The following is a 20,741-nucleotide window of genomic DNA, read 5'->3' as shown; positions in this document are numbered from 1 at the left end:
ATCCAAATAGAGTTTTAGTGAGCATGTTAATGCTGAGTAACTGCGCTCAATAGCACTACTTTTATTGTAGTGCTATTTTATATTCTATTGAAGATCGAGAGTAGGCTGATGGGGTGGTTATTGGTAGGACTGGATTTGTCCTTGTTTTTGCTGGGTCGATGCCAAGGTTATAACTGTACTAAAACAACACGGCAAGAGATGCAGCTAGTTCTGGAGCACAAATATTCTGTACTCTTGCCAGAATGTTGTAAGGGTCCATATTCTTTATGGAGGGAATCAAATTGGATGACCACAGTATCTCTGATATTGGGGACCACAGGAGGAGGCTGAAATTGATTAGCCTCTTGGCACTGCTGGGTGAAGATGCTTAGATTACACTATTAGGTGATCGCCAATAAACTCAGCCACGCTCTTTAGCAAACTCACACTACACTAAAACAATTAATATTTTGGCCGGGCACATAAGTATGAAATTAGTAATTTTCTTATAACTGTAAAATTATTTTCTAAGCTTTACTGCTAGCCTGTTAAAGAAATTGGAACTCAGTTCTATCATGTTAATGACATGATCACCTCTGCTGTTAGCTGTCTATCTTGAAGATGATATAAATTTTTAATGACTTTTAATGCCACATCATATTTCTGGAAGTGACCCTCTTACAGAAGATAACAGTGTGCACTTGTCAGCAATGGGGTTGGTGGATCATAAGATATAGCAAAGTCAATAATATTTGACATAACATAATGCCATACAGATGGCATACCGGTTCAACGTTGTTAAGCTGAAGAGAACCATGGTCGTCATTAAAGTTGAATGCAACAATGGAATGACCGATCAGTCAACTCAAAGCAAACGGCCGCCAGAACAGCTGACTTGATCGTCCAGACAGGTCGAGGGAGTTCACAGTGGCCCCTGCTGCTGATCGGGAATACTGATCAGCGTAAAGTAGACTGTGAGTGAACAAACAGGAATGTGATTACGATTTTTGAGCACGATTGATAATCTTACTGATGAAATCAGCACATATTTCCTACAAGAAAATATGTTATTTCATATCTGTAACGTTGGAATAATGAATGTTTAATCGCTGAAGATTTACAGTCGTGTACTCTTCCAGACACAAAGAAGTTGCTTGATGCTTTTGTGACAGAGATGCATGACATTCAAGGTTCACTATAGAATCAAAACGTGAGGATTCCTATTTAATCAAACTAATTAATGAAAATTAAATGTGAAATTTTGCTGTGTCTTTCCATAAACATTTTGGCTGTGTGAGACGTGCACGCTGCAACTCCAGGAAGCAGTTAGGAAGTTCTGACCAAGTTTTACGGTGCCACATCGACCCTCCGGACTTTCCCATGGGCGCAGTTCCACCCTTAAAGTGGCAGGCGGCGCAAACACCAGTAAATGTAAAGATGATTGACGGCTCAGCTGACTAATCGGACACCGCTGTTGGAACGGGCGGGCTGAGCAGTGACCAATAGACGCCCACGGTGGGCGGCTCCCCGGTCGGAGCCGCCGCTGCTGCTACTTGCCGACGCTGGGCTGGAGTTTAGTCGGGTACAGACGACTTTTTAAAACCTTCGCGACTTCAAAACAAACAAGCAAAAGAAAAAGAGGTGATGAAAATTACACCATTTAGAACTCGTGCAGAAGCGATCTCTTCACTTTGCAAGATTATGTTGAGGGGAGACTGCAAGGAGCATCTTTGAAGCACTTTCTTTGGGGCAAGTTAACCAACATTTAAAATGATCAAAACTCTCAATCCAACCGTTTGTTATATTGTATCTCTACTCATTGTTTTTTCGGGTGCTTAGCGACAATAAGTGGGTTTTAATTACCCTGAAACGACACTCTTATTTGACTCATTGTCTGAACATGAAGCATCAGTGACTCAGGTTAAATACTGGGTGCAGATTTGTAACTAAATAGTTATTCATCTGCAGTGTTTTCCTGTCGAAAAATACATCGGGGCACCTCTCTCGACATATGGAAACGGTTAGTAGTCGGGGTTGCAGCACTGTAGCTGGACCAGAGCAGTCCAGCCATAATAAAAACAGCAAATAACTCGGCAGGTCTGGCCGGATCTGTGAAGAGGGAGAGAGAGAGAGAGAGCGCGACAGATTTAACGTTTCAGGTCGGTAACCTTTTATTTGCAATAAGTCGAGCCAGGAGTATGTTTACCTAAATAGCACGAATGCAGTACTTCCGACGACTTTAATCTTGTTTCAGAAGGTTTGCAATCACAGTATATTTGACCAGATTTACACCGGAGAATTGAAAAGGACACTTTTCAGTTACATATTTGAAAATGGCATGTGACATCGTTTTCTTTTCATTTGGTTTGCGTTTATATCTTTCATTCGGCCTTTATACTCAACCATCAATTCGGTAAGAATGCGTGTGACCGTAAACATTGTCATTTCCCCGCCTCGCCTGCTGTTCAGTCCTACAGTGTACAGTACTCGACATAAGAGATACTTAAGAAGAGTTGGACGGATGGCAATTATTGGTCTTCCAGCCCCAAAACGCGCAAATTTATCCATTGGTAGCATTGGGCCTGAAAGATTGGTGAATCTCAAGTATTTCCATTCAACAACATCCAAATCAATGAGTGACAAGTTCTGATGACGACAGCAATTAGAGTCATTGTCATAGAGTCATACAGCATGGAAGCAGATCCTTCCGTCCTACCACTCCACGCTGACCATGTTTCCAAACTAAACTACAGGTAGTTCTCCGATAACACTGAAATTGCGTTCCCGTGAGATGCTTTGTTATAGAAAATCGTGCAATAGAAATAAAGGGACCTATGGGAAAAACAGGCGTTGGGATGAACCATCAAAAGTACCAGTAAAAATCGAAACAAAAGTACTAGTTAGCCTAACACAAATGATAACACGGTCTAAGTAAATTTTGACCTGTTGTAACTGAGCTGTTGTATGGTACTGTATAATGCAATTCATCAGAATTTTCAGCTGATCACTCTCGATTGATATCGATAATTGCTGGCTGCACTCCTAGCCATTCCTGATGAACAGCTTTTGCCCACAACGTCGATTTTCCTGTTCCTGGGATGCTGCCTGACCTGCTGTGCTTTTCCAGCACCACTCAGATCTGCACTTCTAGCCAGTCTTCTGATCCCATCCAGTGGTAACACTGCACAAGTCAGATCCCAGAATGAAACCTGCTTTGATAGATCAAGGGCTGAATCTTAATTTCTTTTGCTCAATGTCAGTTTTGTCACGTTTTTCAGAGGGTTTCACCCTTTGGTGCTCCTCCCAAAAATTCTAGGACCATCATACCATGTACCATTTCCAAAACAACTCACCCCTTCCCAGATATCCCGGAATTGACCAATGTCCATGGTGCAGCACCATCTTTAAAAATATATTGTGCATGCAGACAAGAGATGTCAGTCCGGAGCTGCCCTGCATGGTTCCTGACATTGTCCTGGATGTGTCAGTCATGGAAAATTGGTGCCTCTCTTTCTGGGCAGGGACATGAAGTTGCTGCTGATGGGAATGGGGGGATGCAGAGGCAGGATGTCCTTTTCTCCCAGGCCAATAGAGGATGCCATTCTACTGGAACAATGCCAACCTGGACTAAGGTTACCATCTAGGCCAGTGTTAAATTAACAGATTACTCCCAGCTTCTCATCCTCAGGCTGTAGAGACATTTTCATGATGCTTTTCCAAGTCCACTAGTACAAACATTTCACAATACCTTTCACGAAGCTCTTCTCGAGAAAATGAACAAGCCGACTGATCATGTGATGCCGTGCAGAGTCCAGTTCTTCACACAACGCTACACCTAGCGCCGGGATGAGAATCGCATAACAGCAAGCAGGAGTTCGCTTTATATAAAAAATGTTGGCAGTTCACAAATCACGTTATAAACGAATTGCATTTAATAAATGCACTCACAATCTTTCCAAGTCATGAACTTGACCAAATATATTTTACACATTGTAATTGTATCTACATCTACCACTTTACCTGGCAAGTTCATTCCACACACGAACCACTGGCAATGTAAAATAGTTGCCGCTCATGTCCTTTGTAAAACTTTCACCTCTCACTTCAAAAATATGCTCCCTAGTTTTGAACTCCCCCATCCTAAGGAAAAGAACTTGTCATTCACCTTATCTAGGCCCCTCATTGTTTTATAAACCTCAACCTCCTACGCTCCAGTGAAAAGAGCCTTTCCGACCTATTTTTATATCTCAAGCCCCTCACCCATTCCTAGCAACATCCTGCTAAATCTTTTCTGAACCCTCTCCAGCTTAATAATATCCTTCCTATAACAGGATGACCAGAACTGGTCACAGCACTCCAAAAGAGGCCTCACCAACATCCTGTACATCCTCAACATGACATTCCAACTCCTTTACTCAAAGGTCTGAGCAATGAAGGCAAATGTGCAAAACAACTTCTTAAGCACCATGTCTAGCGGTGGCACAAATTTCAAAGAATGATATACTTGAACCCCTAGGTCTCTCTGTTCTATAACACTACCCAAGGGCCCTACCATGAATTGTACAAGTCTTGTCCTTTTTTTGAGTTACCAAAATATAATAACCTAGCATTTATCCAAACTAGACTCCATCTGCCAACACTCAAAAACATAAGGCTAGATAAGTCCACTGGGCCAGATGGGATATACTCAAGGTTTATACAGGAAGCGAAAGAAGAGATTGTTGTGCCCTTGGTGATGGTCTTTGCATCCTCACTGCCCACTGGAGTAGTGCCAGGTGATTGGCAAATGTTATTCCCTTATTCAAGAAAGGGAATAGGGATAATCCTGGAAACTACATACCAGTCAGTTTTATGTCTGTGGTGGGCAAATTATTGGAGAGGATTTTGAGAGACAAGACTTATGATTACTTGAAAAACCATAGCTTGATTAGAGATTGTTAGCATGGCTTTGTGAGGGGCAGATCATACCTCACAAACCTTATTGAATTCTTTGAGAATATTATAAAACACATTGATGAAGGTAGAGCAGTGGATGAGGAATACATGGATTTTAGCATGGTGTTTGATAAGGTTCCCCATGGTAGGCTGATTCAGAAAGTAAGGAGGCATGGGATACAGGGAAATCTGGTTGCCTGGATGTAGAATTGGCTGGCCCATAGAAAACAGAGGGTGGTGGCAGAGGAAATGTATTCAACCTGGAGCTTGGTGACCAGCAGTGTTCTACAGGAATTGGTTCTGGGACTTCTGCTCTTTGTGATTTTTATAAGTGACTAGGATGAGGAAATGGAAGGGTGGGTTAGTAAGTTTGTCGATGACATGAAGGTTGGTGGAGTTGTGGATGGTGTGGAGGGCGTTGTAGGTTGCAATGGGACATTGACCAGATGCAGAGCTGGGCTGATAAGTGGCAAATGGAGTTCAACCTGGAAAAGTGTGAAGTGATTCATTTTGAAAGTTGAATTTGAATACAGAATAAAGAATTAAAGGCAGGATTCTTGGCAGTGTGGAGGGACAGAAAGATCTTGGAGTCCATGTCCACAGATCCCTCAAAGTTGCCACCCAGGTTGATAGAGTTGTTAAGAAGGCATATGGTGTATTGGCTTTCATTAGCAGGGGGATTGAGTTTAAGAGCTGCTAGGTTATGCTGCAGCTCTATAGAGCCTTAATTAGACCTCACTTGGAATATTGTGTTCAGTTCTGATTGCCTCATTGTAGGAAGGATGTGGAAGCTTTAGAGATGGTTCAGAGAAGATCTACCAGAGTGCTGCATGGACTGGAGGACATGTCTTATGAAGAAAGGTTGAGGCTTTTCTCATTGGAGCAAAGAAGAATGAGAGGTGGCTTGATAAAGGTGTACAAGATAGCGAGAGGCATAGATAGAGTTGATAGAGACTTTTTCCCAGTGTGGAAATGGCTGTCACGAGGGGACAATAATTTTAAGGTGATTGGAGGAAGGTTTAGGCAAGGTGTTAGAGGTAGGTTCTTTGCACAGAAAGTGGTGGGTGCGTGGAATGCACTGCCAGCAGTGAGTAGAGTCAGATACATTCGGGATGTTTAAGCGACTCTTGGATAGGCACGTGGAAGATAGTACAATTAAGTCCCCTTAGTTAGCTCTTAGAGTAGGAAAAAAGGTCAGCACAATGTTGAGGGCCGAAGGGACTATACTGTGCTGTACTGTTCTATGTTCCTCAGCCAATTGACCCAATTGATCAAGATCTCTTTGTAATCTTGCATAACCTTTTTCATTGTCCACTATACCACTAATTTTGGGGTCATCTGCAAAGTTACTAACCATGCCTCCTAAATTCTCATCCAAATCTTTTATATAAATGACAAACAAAAGTGGGCCCAGTGTCGAACCCTGTGGAACAGGGGTTCTACCTAAAGAAGCAAATTTTAGTTAAGCTCTTCTCAATAAGAAATCTGACATTTATAAAATATGTCAGTTTCAAGAAAGATTTCATAATAAGAATAATATTTGTGTGAACTGATTTCTTTTAAAAAAGACAAAATACATTTAGAAATGCATGGCCTAAGGAAGTGGTTGAACCAGATTCCCACATGGCTTTCAAAATAAAGTGAATGGCACATGAAGGTAAAACTTCTGTAAGACTCCAGGGAAAGTGAAGGTGGGATTGGAGTGGGAATAGCTAAATTATTCTTGCTGAGTGCAATTATGGACTGATGGGCTGAACGGCCTCCTTGCATGCTATTACTATCCTATGACTATAACTTAATCCTCTGCAAAACATTTCTGAAATAATTTTCTGATCTTGGATAAATTCCAAATAATATTCAATTTGAAACAAATGTGTTAAGGTAAGGTTCCAGTTTTTACTATTGATCTGTCGTATGTTAGCTGTTCTCTTCTGTGATACTGACATGAGTGTTATAATTGATGTGAGTAGACCTTCATTAAAGAGCAGAAAATCTGCTATGATTCCTGATCCTGTTGGATATGTATGGACAATGAGTGAGGACATGAGCAACCTCAAACAACGAAGTGCCTGCAATTGAATACACATTGTCAAGGTTCACAAGTAAAATAATAACTCTTTGAGTACCATTCTGAGGCTGATGGGTGACCTTATAGATGTTTAGAAAATCATGGATAGGGTAAATAGACAAAGTATTTTCTCTGTGTGGGGGAGTCCAAAGCTAGAGGACATAGGTTTAAGATGAGAGTGAAAAGATATAAAAGGCACCTAAGGGGCAACGTTTTCACTCAGAGGGTGATACATGTATGGAATGAGCTGCCAGAGGAAGTGGTGGAGGCTAGTACAGTTACAACATTTAAAAGGCATCTGGATGGGTACATGAACAGGAAGGGTTTAGATGGATGTGGGCCAAGTGCTGGCAAATGGGACTAGATGAACTTATCTGGTCATCACAGAGAGTTGGACCGAACAGTCTGTTTCTGTGCTGTACAACACTATGATGCTAAGTGATAAGGAAAACCAATAGTATGTTAACATTTCTGAGAAGAGGATTGGAAAATGGTGTTCAGTTCTTTTCCTGAGGTTTCACACATGCGATGCAATTCCCGCACACCAACTTCTGCAAACAGTTAAAGTTTATTAAAGCTTGTACCATCTTGGTGACCCCTTTGACTCTCTTTGCAGGCGTGCAAAGTCAGTTAAAGACGTCCCAAACAAAGAAAATGCATCCTCTTTATACAGGTCAGTTGGCATTGCTCACAGATACTTTGGCCACTCCACCCCCATAATCACATGTTACCCCATGAATAATCGTAGGATGAGGTCATCCTCAGAGACAATTCAAATGCAAATGCCCCAATCCCGGGGAATTGCCATGCAAACGACCCCCTGTCTCAGTGACTCTCCAAGACAATGTAGATGTGACACATCCCAGCCTCAGGCATGGCCATGAAAGCATCTCCGATTGGAAGGGACTGAACGAGAGCCCAACTTGACAATAGCAGGAGATCAGCAGCAAATGACCATCCAAATGAAGTGGGAGTCATCTGCATTCCTGCATGAATGTCATCCCCGAGGAGAAAGTGAGGATTGCAGATGCTGGAGATCAGAACTGAAAATGTGTTGCTGGAAAATCGCAGCAGGTCAGGCAGCATCCAAGGAGCAGGAAGGGCTCCTGAAAAAGGGCTCATGCCCGAAACGTCAGTTCTCCTGCTCCTTGGATGCTGCCTGACCTGCTGCGCTTTTCCAGCAACACATTTTCAGCTCTGAATGTCATCCCCACCCACTTCCAGAAAGTTCAGACAGTGCAGCTCAACACCACTATCCCCCACCCTGCCCCCAACACCACACCATTGTCCAGGGACATAGTCCAATCCAATCTTTTAATATCACAATGGAAGTAACAATGTTGTACTATATATAAATAGGGTCTTGCTGAAACCACATCTAGAATACCATGAACAGTTTAGTATCCTCATTTTGAAAAGTATTTAATTGCCTTAGCAAAAAATTTGAGAGAAGGTTCGCTGGACTCACTCCTGAGATGACAGGCTTATCTTGTGAAGAGAAGTGGACCTCCTAAACCCTTGGACGTTAAATGAATGAAAGGTGATCTTATGAAGACATGCAAGATTCTGTGGGGACGTGATAAATTGAATGTTGGGAGGATGTTTCCTCTTGTGGACAGATGAGAAATAATGGTCACAACATAAGAAAAGCAGATCTCCTTTTTAGAGAGGGGTGAAGCTCATTAGAAGAGATACTTTTACTATCAGATCAGACATGGTTTTATCAAATGGTGAAAATACTAACAAACGAATTAGGAGCAGATGTAGACTACTGAATCCCCGCAGCTTGCTGTACTATTCACGAAGATCATAGATGATTTGGTTATATTCCTGCCTAGGAGAAAGTGAGGACTGCAGATGCTGGAGTATCAGAGCTGAAAATGTGTTGCTGGAAAAGCGCAGCAGGTCAGGCAGCATCCAAGGAACAGGAGAATCGACGTTTCGGGCATAAGCCTGAAGTTATGCCCGAAACGTCGATTCTCCTGTTCCTTGGATGCTGCCTGACCTGCTGCGCTTTTCCAGCAACACATTTTCAGCTCTTATATTCCTGCCTACCCCCTTTAGCTCCCTTACTCATCAAGAATCTGATATCATGGCAGAGCAAGCTCAGAGGGTCAAATAGCCTATTCTTGCTTTTACATTCCTATAGAATCTGAAAGTCCCAGGCTTGATCAAATAACTAAATATTTCTTATTATCTTAAGATATTTGTGGCTATCCCATGTGAGTATAAAATTTCCAAATCTGTATTGCCAGCTGGGCATATGGGAGGGGCTAAGTCTCTTGAGAGCTGATTTTCTAATTATCAAGTGTGGCTTTTATGAGAACACGGATTTTATGAATTGAGTCTGTAATGGTGTTTATTTGTTATTTAATCACTGTTAAACAGGTAACAGATGTCTTTAAATTGTTTTTAATCTGTCAGTATCACAGTATTACATAAAAAGATAGTTAATTTCTTTTTAAAAACAATTCCCACCAAATTTTCTTCACCCCATTTATCTTCTGAAGCTGTTGTTTTCACTGGTATATGGTTCTACAGGTACAAGCCTTCTGTAGTTTGCCTAAACAGTTCATGTGTGAAGTTTGACAATGTGTATCATTAGGCACTTTGCCAATAAGGAACTTGGATGAAAATCAATCTTGATCCTATGCTTACCCAACAATCGTGCAGTTTCCAATAGTTGCCACTGCTTCTCAGTCAGATGCAAGAACCCAGACTAATGTTGTTTGTACTCTTTAACTTAGTGCGTTCAGAATGGATTGCAGTGGATCCCCAACTGTTGCCCTTTTGAAATCAAATGAAAAAGTGCTGGGCAAACTCAGCATATCTTGTAGCATCTGTGGAGAGAGAAACAGAAATTTTCTCACTCAACCATCTACCTATTCCATTTAGCTTGAATGAAATCCTAGATAGGCTTGTGGGTGCACATATCCAATTGATATTAGACCCCCAAATATTGCTCCAATTTAGGGTGTTCTTTCTCACTGGTGCCTCTTATCATTTGGTTATATGAGATCTGAACATGAGATCCTGTGACACACTGCTCGTTTTCCTATCACTGGTCAAGAAGTCCAGATTCAAGTCTGACCTGCCCCAGAGGTATGTCTGAACAGCTTGATTAAAATTACTGAGGTCAAAACTGTATGTTCCACATGAATAAGCTGTGTTCTTTTAGTACGTCACCAGAACATCTATTCCAAATGTTACTGATCCATAACTTCGCCCTTATACTTCCAACCATTACAATGAATGTCTTCAGGGAATTTTGATGTTCATCAAGATTGCATGTTTGAAGATTATCATAGACTTTAATTTCATTCAGACAGCCATGCAGGCTAGTGCTACCTTGAATCCTGTTTCCTCTTGCCCTCTGGTTTCCAATCTATGCAAACTTTTCAACTCCCAAGAGTAGTACAGTTGCTGGCTTTATTGAAATTTGAATTTTCATTTATCACCTTAATGTGATATAATGTTAATATTTTAATTACCTGTTAAATTTCACTTTCTGATCCAGTGTTATCATGTTTTTTGGCACTCTCTGATGATGGGTTGTTGGAAACTATTACATTTGGCAGTGAGATCTTTTGGTAGTCTTTGAGTGATCTTAGTCTTTTGCTATAACAGTAGACCTCTTGTTCCATAAAGTGACTGCTCAATCTTTGCTGGACTCTATTTGCTTTCATGCATTTAGATGTGGATGTATGCATTGCATATCTGGTCACAATTTGACCATTCTGGTGATTGTCAAGGACCCGTTCTATTATGAGCTTCTCAAGGTCAGGCCAGGGCTGACCCTTGTTTTTATGGTATATTTGGTCTTGGTAATCTTCTTTAGAGCCAATTACTTCTACTTACATTCGCACATCAGATTTTCACTTTCACTAAATTCCTTCTTCCTCCATTGTCTCATCAGATTTTCATTAACACTAAATTCTTTTACTGTAGCACAATTGTTTGGCCAGTGAACAAAGTTCTGGAACTTTCAGTTTGAACCAGTGCATCATTCTTCTCATCAGACAATTCATTTCTGTTATTTGGCCACTACATATCTTATTCTCCTCTGTATTTTATCAGTAGCATGGTCCATATTGTCTACTTCATACCACATGCCTACTTATAAGATGAACCAAACATATATTTCATATGTAAAAATTTGAGGCTGACTCCTACTGTAAATATGTGAGTTAGTGTAAAAGTGTTTGTGTGTGCATGTGGCAACTTATATGCTAAACTTAAGCCTGGAGATGATTTTTGGCATAAAAAATGGGACAACTTATATTCTGTGTCAAAGTATGCACCACAACCGATAGTAATTTGTGTTGGTGATATTGTTTGATTTACAAATGTTGATCAGAAAGTTATAAGGACTGTAATGCTCTTCTTTGAATAGCCTGTAGTTTTTTAAATGTTCACCTGAATAGTTATGCCACATTGAAAAGACGGTATCCTAAGCAATGCAGTTGTCTCTCAGTAGCACACTGAAATGCCGGATTGGTTTAACTGCTGAAATCCCGGAATTGGTGTACAATTCACAACTTTCTCATTGAAGAGTTGAGAATGCTGTAATTGAGCCAATCTAAAATCTTACACAGGCTATTTGATTGGGAAAAGCATCATCTTTTTACCCTGCTCCCATCCAACTTTTAAACTTAAGTATCCAGAAATAAGTGCCATCATACAAAAAAATCAGAAGCTGCAGCCCTGTCCTACAATCAAATTGAGTGAATTATTGTTTGAAGTATAACCATTGTTGTTAGAGTCAAAGGTGCGATAACTAACTGATGTTTAATGAAGTCACACAAGTGCTGTTGTTGGTATTAATATAAGCAAATTTGAACAAGATACCAAAAAACTCCCTGCAAACTTTATCACCAAAACAAAACATCAGTGCCAAGTCCATTGATTACATGACTAAAGTCATGTTTCACCTCAGTGTCCTGTGAGTTAACTGTATGGGATAAACATGTCAATATAGTGTTTTCAGGTGAGTAAAATTGCTTTTTTCACTGGCTAGTGTGAAAAACTACACAAATCAGATGTCTTTTTCATTGAATTGAGTAATCTAAGTTCAGGATCAATCTTGAATAGTAATTAGTGCAAAACTTGGATTTTAAAATTCTATAGATTAGAGGTGAACATAGTCTAAAATAAAGGAAGTGAAAACAATTAGACTTGTTGACTTTGAGTGGTACAGGTAATATTAAGTTTTAATTGAGATCTGAATAACTGTGCATTGAATATAGTAACTCTGCTGTTGTTTGAAATCAATGTGTAAACTGATTGCAAATGCTCTTGCAGCACATTGGTAGTGTCCCTACCTGGGAACCAGGAGGGCATATCATAACATCTTTGAACAGTTTGGTTAAAGGTATCTATAATCTGATTCTCCTGCCTTAGCGGTGCCATTACAAATCCATGTATGCATCAAACATATCCTGTTACAAGGTCGTATATGAACAGCAAAATCAGAGTTTCAGCATTTTACTGTACTGAGAAACATCTGCATTGTTTGGGATGTCATCTCTTCAATTTGGCGTAATTAACACTTAAATAGGTGAATGGAAATCTGCCAGTATTACCAATAATGGAAAATAATCTTGAAATGACTTCTAGGTGTAACTAAAAGCAAATAATTTCAAAATAAATAAGAAAGGAATTTCTATAGTTCCTTTCACATTTTCAGGATGTCCCAAATCACATTACTGTCAATAAACATCTTTGTAAATGTATGAATTACTTTTACTGAAACCTGGCAAATGATTGTACACATTAGAATTTGAAGATAAGATCTGATATCCTGACTCAGTACTATTCCTTCACAGTTCCAGTAAAGAGGATTAACCAGTGATTAAATCACTGCTGTTACTGAGACTTCTGCATCTCCTGAAAACCATATTTTTTCCCACCGAACTTTGCAAATTAATAATTGGAATGTTTATGAGAGTGTGATGGAGCTATTTAAAGGCAACACCTTTCCTGACATTGAATTTTTTTTAATGAATTCAGGAACAATAACAGGAAAAGTTTCAAGGTACACAGAAATAGCCTTTTTTTTTGCTGGAACCAAGCATGTTTTGTTGACAAAGCATATGTTTTCTATAATGCAGTCATGCCACCTCACAAGCAGTATAATGACCCAGTTGAGGTACATATAATAGTTGATCTCAATTAGAATACATGCGTGACAATCCATTTTCATGATGATTGTAATGACCTTTTGACACTTGGCACAGATCTCAATCCAGTGACACCAGTAGTAGTGCATTAATGGCAGTCCGTATGCCACAAAACCAGAAGTGTAGCTATCTTCTGATAGTGCTTAGCCTCAGTCACAGTTCTTCTGATTGTACTGTAAAATATGCTATACCACACACAGCATGACATTTAGACTCAGGCAAATAATTAAAAGGTGACAATCATGTTGTATAGGGTGTCAGATATTAACAGTTGAGCAAAAGAAATCTCACATTCCTCACCCTGACCTTGAAAAACATGACCGTCAATAAGTCTACCATTTGCAACACCCTTAGTACCTTTGACCAGCCGTTTAACTTGAGAAGCCACATGACCAACACGACAAATAGCAAAGGTTATAAACGTCAGCTCACTTTCTGACTTCCCAAACAACTTCAATTATCTACAGTGCTACAATCAGAAATGTGCTGAATGATCACCATTTACCTGGATGGAAGAAGTTTCACATGATCCAGGACAAGGTCGTATGCTCGATCAGTTTGCCTCTCTGTTGGCTTATTAGTTTTAGTCATGTGAAATGTTAACACAAGACTGGATTTTGCATTCCCCTGTTGCCAAGTAGCTGCAATATTAATAATATCAATTTTCAAAACTTGCATACATACTTCAACACCATTGAATTGTCTCCATATACTGGAAGGACAACAGTAACAAATATTGTGGGAACACCCACCATTGCAATATCTGTTGCAGGTAACATACTGACCCAGCTTGGGCATCTGCAGTTCTCACTTTATCTCTTGGACATATGTATGTATATATGTAGCTGTGCATGATATATAATATATCACTCCTACGTCTTTCCTTAGGATTGTAGAAAATTTTACATTCTATTTGGAGCAACTGCTGGAGACATTTTTATGGCTGGATTTTATCACATTTTTCCCCATTATATTTCATCTGCCAAGTTTTTGCCTACTTGCTTAACCTTTTTGTCTCCCTCTTCAGACTCAACCTCACCACTTGGGTTTCCATCTATTTTTATGTCATCTACAAACTTGGCTACATTATATTCATTTTTAAATCACACAACACCAGGTTATAGTCCCAACAGGTTTAATTGGAAGCACTAGCTTTCGGAGCGCTGCTTCTTCATCAGGTGGTTGTTGGACTATAACCTGGTGTTGTGTAATTTTTAACTTTGTATACCCCAGTTCAACACCGGCAACTCAAATTATATTCATTTTATTCACACACGCCAATAATGTACACTTTAACTAGTTGTGGTTCCACCACAGATCCCTTTAGCTTTCCATGAGTTATAGGTTGCCATCCTAAAAATGCCCTACTTCTCCAAAGATGTTAGAGGAAGTGGTGGAGGCTGGTACAATTACTATATTTAAAAGGCATTCAGATGAGTATATGAATATGAAGGGTTTCAAGGAATATGGACCAAATGCAGGTAAATGGGAATAGATTAATTTGGGGTTTCTGGTTGGCATGGATGAGTTGGACCGAAGGGTTTGGCTCCATGTTGTATGACTCTATGACTATGCAGAATTCATATGGGTGGAGGAAAGAAATAAAACGAGGAAGCAGACTGGTAAGCCCTTAACAGTAGATTTTTAGTGAGACAGAGAATAAATCAGGAGATAATGATGACATATAAGAAAGGTACAGCATTGATCATGGTTGATTATAATCTCATCTGGATTACTAGTTATCTAATCCTCTATCTATGCTAATATACTGCCTCTAACTATGGGCTCTTATCTTATTAAGTAGCTTAACGTGTGGTATTTCACCAAACACTTTCGGAAAATTCAAATATATTACATCCACTGCTTCCCCTTTATCCTGCCGATTACCTCCTCAAGTAATCTTGTAAATTAATCAGGAATGATTTTCCCTTCATGACGCCAAGCTGACCCTTTTTGATCAGATTATGTATTTCTAAATGTTCTCATGTTTTATAACATACTCTAACATTTTCCCAATAAAAGATGTTAAGCTAATTGGCCTGTAGTTATCTGTTTCTGTCAGCTTCACTTTTAAAATAAAGGTGTTACATTGGCAGTTTTTTTCCGCTGGGACCTTTTTCCAAAATCTTAGAATTCTTGGAAGACTACTTCCAGTGCATCCATTACCGCTGTACCTATTTTCTTTAATATCCTAGGATGCATCCCCAGAACCTGAGGATATCTCAGTCTTTAGCCCTTTTAGTTTCTTGAGCATTTTTCTCTAGTGATAATTATATTTATTTAGAGTCCTCCTAATGCTCCTTGATAATTTAGTAATTTTGGAATGCTGTTCATATTTTTTACAGTGAAGACTGATACTAAGTGTTTATCAAATTTCTGTACTATTTTCTGTTTATTATTATTACTGTTTTTCTAGCCTTATTCCCTAAGGGACTTGTATTTACACTGGATTCTAGCTTTCTTTTATATATAAAAAGAAGCTTTTAATATCTATCTTAATATTACTTGGAAGTTTACCCTCAAAATTTATTATTTGCCTTGTTTTTTTTTGATTATCTTTTGTTGGTTTTTAAAACTTGCCCAATCCTCTGACTTTCCTCTAATTTTTTCTAAATTGTATGTTTTTGCATTCAATTTGTTGCTATCCTTAGCTTCTCTGGTTAACCATGGTTTATTTGTCCTCCTCATGCCATCCTTCTTCCTCACTGGGATATATCTTTGCTGTGAGCCATGAACTATTTTCTTCAATGTATTCTATTGTTCCTCAATTGTCTTTGTTGCTAATCTCCTTTCCTATTCCATACTATCTAGTTCTGCCCTCATTCCTTTGTAATTGCCCTTATATACGCTTAGCATAGTTGTTTCTGACCAAGTTCCTCCCTTTCAAACTGAATGCTAAATTTGACCATAATCACTGTTTCTGAGTGAAACTTTTACTTTGACATCATTTATTGAACATGTCTCATTATATGTCACCAGATCCAAAATAGTTTGATAGTCTGGTTGAATCCACAACATGTTGGGTTCTCAGAAAATTTTCTAAATGCACTCCATGAACTCTCCTCGTCACTTTATCTGCCAATCTGAATATTCCAATCTGGATGAGATTAAAATCACCCACGCTTAATGTTGTGTCTTTGTTACACACCTTCATTATTCCCTGATTTATTCTCGTCTCACCACATAGCTAATGTTAAAGGGGCCTGTAGACTACTCGTACCAAGTGTCTTCTTCCCATTTTTATTTCTTCGCTCCATCCATGTGAGTTCTACAGTTTTTGATCCAAGATCATTTCTTGCTATTGTATTTATTTCTTCCTGTACCAATAATGCTACCTCATCATGGTTTCCTTTTGAAAGGTCACATACCTCTAAATATTTAGTCGGCAGCTTTGACCACCTTGAAACTATGTCTTCATATTGGCTATAATATCATACCTTGTTTTTGGATTAGTGGTGCTGGAAGAGCACAGCAGTTCAGGCAGCATCCGAGGAGCAGCAAAACCGACGTTTCGGGCAAAAGCCCTTCATCAGGAATAAAGGCAGAGAGCCTGAAGCGTGGAGAGATAAGCTAGAGGAGGGTGGGGGTGGGGAGAAAGTAGCATGGAGTACAATAGGTGAGTGGGGGGAGGGGATGAAGGTGATAGTCAGGGAGGAGGGTGGAGTGGATAGGTGGAAAAGGAGATAGGCAGGTTGTTACCTATAACATTGTTTGTCATTATTTTTACCTATAACATTATACCGTCAGCGTTGTTAACTCAGTTATTTTGTTTGGAATCCTATGAATCTACAAAGAAAGAGCCATTAATTTCAACTTTTTACAGTTTTCCTGCGTTGATGCTATTTGCTCTAAACTGTTTTGCCTCCTGTTCCCCTCGGGGTATCATTATCTAAATAGCTGCCCTCTGACGCTGCCATATCTTTTTGCGTTGTAAGCCTATATTTACTGTCTCCCTACAATCCCATTAATTTAAAGCTCTGCTGCAAGGGTGAATTTTCCAACCACAAATAATAAATGGTGACAGGATTTCATACATTTTAAATCTCTTAATTTCATACATTTCAAAGTACCCTTTTCCGATGTTGCCTGTGGAAACGTTTGATGTGAGGGATGCTATGGGGTGTTTATCCCTGCCTCAGGTGGCCTCCTCTCCTCTCTTTACATGACAATTCAATTGAAGATGCATTTTCCTAACAAGGTATTTATTAATGCTCTCTCCAGTGGTGTGCAAGAGTTCTCTTGTACTGAGTTCTTGTTTCTAAAGAGTCTGTGAATGAGAATGATTGAGTTGAGACTTAAGTAGGTAGCCTGACTAGAACTCTAGCTGTGTTTGTTCTTGCTTTGATAACCATATATGTGAAAAAACATCATCTTCATGGAATTGCCTTGAGAAAAGATAGCACGTAAACGGTGCAGAAAGTGTTTTGTATATCCCCCAGATCAGTGATTTTAAATATATAGCCCAGTCTTCTGGGAGATGATTTAATCATTTGTGCACTAATTGCACTTGCCCAGCTATTGAGAGGTAAATGTGCTATTTCTCTTGTTTTGTCCTTATTCTTCACTTTATGCAAATTAGGCATTTTTGCGAGATTCCGCACAACACTAAGACCATAGCAGTATAAAATGAAGGAGCAGATGTAGGCCAGTCAGTCCAATTAGTCTGCTCCACCATTCAATGAAATCATGGTTAAACCTCAACTCCACTTTATGTCATATTCTAATAACCCTGGATTCTCTTATTTATTCAAAAAAAAAGGCCTAACTCAGCCTTGAATATACATAATAACCCAGCCTTGACTGCCCTCTGTTGTGAAGAATTCCACAGATTCAGTATCCTCTGAGGGAACAAATCTTTCCTACTCCTACTCACTGTCTTAAATGTACAACCCCTTATTCTGAAATTATGTCCTCTGGTCCTGAACACTCCCAGAAGGAGAAGAACCCTTTCGACATCTACCTGATCAAGTTCCCTAAGAGCCTTGTGTGTTTCTCATTCTTCTAAATTCCAATGAGAACAGGCCCAACCTACACATAAGACAGTCCTCCATACATGGTGTCATCCTCCTGAAACTTCTCTGGTTGGCCTATAAGAAAATATCTTTCCTTAGATAAGGGGTCCAAACTTGTTCACAGTAGTCCAGCTGTGGTCTGACTCATGACTTCTACAGTTTTAGCAAACATCATTAATTTTATAGGAGAAAGTGAGGGCTGCAGATGCTGGAGATCAGAGCTGAAGGGCTTATGCCCGAAACGTCGATTCTCCTGTTTCTTGGATGCTGCCTGACCTGCTGCGCTTTTCCAGCAACACATTTTCATCACTAATTTTATACACCATTTCCTTTGAAATAAAGACCGACATTCAATTCAACTTCTCTATTACTGTTGAACTTGGATGTTAATTTTTTTGTGAATCATGGATGAGGACTGCCAAATCCCTGTAGCATTCTTCAATCTGTTCCCATTGAAATGATATTCCCCATCTCTGTTCTTCCTGCCTAAGTGCACAGCTTCACATCTCATCACATTTTATTCCATCTTCCAAGTTTTCGCCCAGTTACTTAACTTGTCTGTATCCTTTTGCAGATTCTATGTGTCATGGTCACCACTTGGCTTTCCAACTATTTTGTGTCATCTGCATACTTGATTATAGCACAATCACTTTTCTTATAAAAGCCACTGATATGTATTGTAAATAATTGTGGCCCCAGCGCAGACCTTTCTGACATTTCACAAGATACAGGTTGCCATCCTAAAAATGCCCTATTTATCCTGACTTTCTGTCTTCTATTAGTTAGTCACTCCTCCATCCATGCTAATATACTACCTCCAACAACATTGCTCTTATCTTTCACAAACATCTTCTGAAAATGTAGATTTCTTACACCCATTGCTTTCCCTTTATCCTACTTGTTACCACCTCGAATTATGCCAACAAATTTGTCAGCAATGATTTCCCATTTATGAAGCCTTGCCGACTCTGTTTGATCGTATTATGTATTTCTACATGTTCTGTCATCATACGCTTATAGACGCTGTCATTTTCCCAATAATAGATGTTAATCCAACTGGCCTTTAGCTTCGCTTTTCAAATAAAGGTGTTATATTGGCAGTTTTCTATTCTGCTGGTACTTTTCCAGAATTAAAGATTCTTGGAAGATTACCTCTGGTGCATCTACGATCTCTGTATCTACTTCCTTTAATATCTTAGAATACATCCCATCAGGTCTAGAAGACCTATTGGTCTTTAGCCTCATTAGTATCCCTTGCACTTTTCTCAAGTGATAGGTATCACATTTATTTACTCTTCTTATTTTGACCCTTGAATATTTATGTCTTCCACTATGAAGACTGATGCAAAGCATTTATTTAGGGTTGGTTAGCTAAGTTAGCTGGATGGCTGTTTGTGATGGAGAGTAATGATAACAGCACAGGGTAGTGGCAGACATCAGGCTCCTCTTTCCCTATAAAGAGAGGATGGGCAGCTGACTGGGGAAGACTGGCTGATGGTGACAAGGTGACACCAATAAGCAATCAATGCAGTAAATTACATTGTGCTGTGATATTCACCTATTACCACCAGTGCTACCTCACTTTTATTCCACACAAGCTAATTCCTTCTCTTCTCCCATATAGGCAATACCAGCATCCAGTGACCATCTGTAAAGACGAGGCCAGTCCCAGAGAGCCTCAACTCAGCTTCTACCTCTGAAGTGGAAGCTTGTGAACTCTCTGAGAATACACCTGCAAGGTGTTCGCTCATCCTCTGTCAGAAACTTTCACCTCGGTGAGTACTCAATTCAGAGTCGACTCATAGGCACGCTCTGCTGAGCACATTACTGACATGCATGCACAACTGATTGAGGAAGAAATGCCTAAGTTTGTTGGCTTTCAGAGGACTGCCAGAGACCAGTCATCTGATCAGCCTTCAGACAGAAGACAAGCTTCTGTTCTGGGTCTCAGTGATATAGTAGTATCATTTTTGCAATGCAACCTGGTTAAGTCACAACTGTGATGGATGAGCAGCCTCTTCAGACATCTCAAAGCTGTAAGAGGTTGCAATTACCAAGCATCTCTCACAAGTTACTGACTCTATGACTGCAGAGAGCCTCAGACATCAAGGATCTTTGAACTTTGACACTGAGGACTTCAATTGAGCCATTATACATTACTGTGGATGACTCTGATATTGAAGGTAATGTTTAGTGCCTGTTTTTCACACAGACGTGGACATTTATACCCCATCCCTACCCACATTGTTGTGCATTTCCTGTTGCTGTCCCCATAGCCACGATAAATTTTCATCTTCCCCCTCCCAATTTTGGTTGAACCCTCTTTATGTTGCAATTAATGTGTCTGCTTCACCTCAGAACCAAAGTTCATGTTCCTCAATCCCTCGTCGACCCTACACCCTCTCATATAGATGCCTTAGTAACTGTGACTTGCTTGTTCTGCCCTCCATTCCCATGGGGGTTCTCACCATTCACTGAGGTCCCAGCCTGCTATCTGCAACTTCCCAAGCACAATGACCCAGTACAATGAAACACATGCCCAGGCTTGATACACCTGCTTTCCCCAGA

At 39.8% G+C, this 20,741-nt stretch overlaps 1 protein-coding gene across 5 annotated transcripts in view; it reads left to right on the top strand.

The window, feature by feature from the left end:
* Positions 1 to 1,542: 1,542 nt before the first annotated feature.
* tmem45a (transmembrane protein 45a) overlaps positions 1,543 to 20,741 on the top strand; it is a 99,637-nt gene continuing 80,438 nt past the window's right edge. For 2 of the 5 annotated variants that reach the window (XM_087992614.1, XM_087992616.1), the window contains exons 1-2: positions 1,543 to 1,728; positions 19,798 to 19,948. The gene's annotated coding sequence lies outside the window, so the exon portion shown is untranslated. Of the gene's footprint in view, positions 1,729 to 1,785; positions 2,139 to 13,637; positions 13,702 to 19,797; positions 19,949 to 20,741 lie in introns of those variants that run through there. The other 3 variants (XM_087992615.1, XM_043701156.2, XM_043701157.2) reach the window with 3 other exon arrangements.

The sequence above is a fragment of the Chiloscyllium plagiosum genome, unplaced genomic scaffold, assembly GCF_037043375.1.
Source record: "Chiloscyllium plagiosum isolate Xiang-an unplaced genomic scaffold, Cpla_swu_hap1 HiC_scaffold_12, whole genome shotgun sequence".
In the NCBI taxonomy this organism is placed as follows: Eukaryota; Metazoa; Chordata; class Chondrichthyes; order Orectolobiformes; family Hemiscylliidae; genus Chiloscyllium; species Chiloscyllium plagiosum.
This window is presented reverse-complemented; position numbering and strand designations above follow the sequence as displayed.